Source organism: Meriones unguiculatus, chromosome 5 (assembly GCF_030254825.1).
Source record: "Meriones unguiculatus strain TT.TT164.6M chromosome 5, Bangor_MerUng_6.1, whole genome shotgun sequence".
Classification (NCBI taxonomy): domain Eukaryota; kingdom Metazoa; phylum Chordata; class Mammalia; order Rodentia; family Muridae; genus Meriones; species Meriones unguiculatus.
The window spans coordinates 15871875-15875114 of record NC_083353.1 but is presented as its reverse complement, the minus strand read 5'-3'; the positions used below and the strand labels follow the sequence as shown (position 1 = coordinate 15875114).

Genomic DNA, 3240 nt, shown 5'->3' with positions numbered 1-3240 from the left:
GTACCATGCATGGAGTTAACCTAGAACCCCTGCACAGCCCATGACAGTTCAGTATCCAAGTGGGTTCCATAGTAATGAGAAGAGGGACAGCCTCTGACATAAATTGATTGGCCTGCTCTTTGATCACCTTCCCCTGGCAGGAGAGCAACCTTATCAGGCCACAGAAGATGACAATGCAGCTACTCCTGATGAGATCTGATAGACTAAGATCAGAAGGAAGGAGAGGGGGACCTCCCCTATCAGTGGGCTTGGGGAGGGGCATGCATGAAGAAGGGGGAAGGAAGGTGAGATTAGGAGGGGAGGAGGGAGGGGTTTATGGGGGGATACAAAGTGAATAAAATGTAATTAATAAAAAAATAAAAATAAAATAAATTAATTTTTAAAAAGTCTTTAACCTGCTGAGTGTTTGGTTACCTAGGAGAGCTGTGTGCGGTGTTGCTGTGTGGACACCCTAGCTCTCTCCTCTACATCCCACAGAAGGATCTTAAAAATTGTACAGAATTTCAACATGAGTGAAACTTCTGAAGTGATTCCAAACTTTGAAGAGATGTTTGCAAGCAGATTCAGACAGGATGACAAAGAGTACCAGGAAACATCAAGAGTACTTGAAACATCCACCTGAATCCCCTCCAGTGTTGACGAATGGAAGAGCAGAGCTGGTGGTCACCAAAGAAATAGAGGCAACTGGCTGCAAGACAACATACAGTTTAGAGGGAGGGCTAACAGATGAGGATGGCCAAGTGACAGTCAATGGAATCAGTGGCATGGATGATCATGCAGTAACAACTATACACAGCAGAGACCAGAGCCTTACTATTGACAATAGTAAGAACAGTATGGTCACACCAGCGGCCTCCATATGGTTACTACTGACAGATATTGGCAGTTTTTAAAAAGAGACCATTGATTTTGACATATTGCTAAACATTGGTCTTCTTTTGGTCATAGCTTTTCATTCTATTACCAAGAAAGAGTTGATTGTTTAGAACTTGAAATTTGAAATTCTTTTATTTTACTAGGGGTTTAATGATTGATAGGATTAAATCTACCAAGTGTGAATTATACTGAGTGATATTATATTAAATACAGTTTTCTTTATGTTTTAGTAGTGTTTGAGTTTGGTCTTTGGCCTCTAGGGTTATTGTATATCACAGAAATAAAAGTTTTTAACCTGAAAAAAAAAGTCCTTAGCCAACATTTCCTTATTCACAATGTGAAACACTTAATTATCTTCCAATATGTTAAATAGTATTCATCTGAGTTATCAATTTGTAGGTGCCCCTTGAAGCTGTGCAACCAAAGCAACTTTCTTGGCAGCAAATTGAGCTTTGGGGGAGTTAAGGAATTTGCCTGTCACACACAATTCAAAAGATGCACAATCAAGATTTTAAACCAGTGCCTGAATTGTGGTTTTGTTCTTCATCCTCAGGTTCTGACATCTATAAAAACATGCTGGACAGAAAATGCTACTGAAAACATACCCATCATTAGGTTTCTGGGTGTGAATAAGGACATTAGCATGTGGGTGGCATGCACAGGAGTCCATTCCACTATAAAAATTTCAGAACACACAAGCCTACAGTATGATCTTGACTATGTGAATTGGCCAATATTAGTTCCTAAGAGGTTATTGTTTGCTAATGTACAGACTGGCCTGTATGCTCTCCAGACCACAAACCAGCCTGGCTAGCTAACTGACTCTGCTTACAATCACTACATAAATGACAAAGAGTTATGTTGATAAAGCTGACTTGGTTAGGGTAACATGGCTATGATGAAATCAATGGCCAAGGCAGTGTTTAGAAGAAAGCATTTAATTGAGGGTTTGCTCACAGTTGCAGAAGGTTAGTCCATGGCCATCATGGCCAGAGCATTGTGGCAGGCAAGAATGGTTCCTAAGGACTTATATCTTGATCTATGGGCAGCAGCCAAGAGAGACACTCTGGGCCTAGCACTGGGTTTTTGAAACTTCAAAGCCTACTCCAAATGACACAGCTCTTCCAACAAGGCCACACCTCTCCAACAAAGTCACACCTCTTAATCCTTCCTAAACAGTCCACCAAGTGCAAAACAAGACAATTCTAACATATAAGCCATTGGGGAGGGGAGGTGTCTCATTAAAACCACACAAATTCTTTCATATTTTCCTTGAAATTATTATGATGCTTAAAGAAAATCTGTTTTATGCTGGGCATCCATCTTGGTACCCATTAGCTATTTTTCTGACCCCAGTCCTTGGAAGATAAGTTCCCCATAATTCAGATTCTGTGACCCCCCCCCAACAATAATGTACAGACATGACCTTCTACTTGTTGTGATATGACTTACTACATTTTGCCTTCTGTAACCTGCTTGTGCACACAGTCAAGGACTACTTTGGTGTTGCCTTGACTACTTAATCTTGACAGACAGGCTCCCTGCTGGCTTGTGCCAGCACTCAAGGTCTTCTTGGGGTTGTTTCCTTTAAAAATCCTTTCCTCATGCCTTCCTTCACACAGCAGCTGCAAGTTTGCTTTAGAGCGTGTTATCCAGCTAGCAGTAATCAATTAGTCTTTGGATTATAACTGGATTGAGTCTATCATCTTTTCCCAAAGATTAGAAACCCCATAAATTAATGCATAGACAAGTGCCTACTGATCATCTCACATGCAATATCTCAGAATAAATTTTTCTTCAAAAACCATGCTATGAAGGTCTCTAATGAAACCTGGAAGCTGGAAATACCCTCATAAGAAATTTATGACTTAATGTACATTTGTCTTTGAATTGGCTTCCAGAGCTCAATTTCAAATTCAATCACAATTGTTTTAATATTTTCTTTTAAGATTGGATGGAATAAGGTAGGGATCAAATAGGATACTAATTTGTAAGCCAGGCTGGCCTCAAACTTTCACTCTCCTGCTCAGCTCCTCAAGAGTTGGGGTTACAGGTATGCACTTCTATGTCATACCAAAAAACAAAACCACAATGTAGAGTATATAATTCAATGTGTTTGGTAAAGTATATTGCTAAGTATACAAAACTATTCAAGACAGAAACTATAGGAGAGGTCCAAGATGGCAACAATCAGCACACACCATATCTAAGGGGCACAGGATCCAAAACTCCAAAATTGGTGAGTGGAGGGACAGCTGAATCTAGAACACCAACACTGAGGCTTCCTGGGGGAGAGGAGACAAAGTGTGAGCTGGGTCAGATTGGATCCAGGTAACCCATTGACATCCCCAGGAACTGTGAGTG

General features: G+C 40.5%; 1 pseudogene; it reads left to right on the top strand.

Annotated features, from left to right (window-relative positions):
- The first annotated feature begins 508 nt into the window (after window positions 1–508).
- On the top strand, window positions 509–820 carry LOC110544522 (RNA guanine-N7 methyltransferase activating subunit-like; annotated as a pseudogene).
- The last annotated feature ends 2420 nt before the right edge of the window (window positions 821–3240 follow it).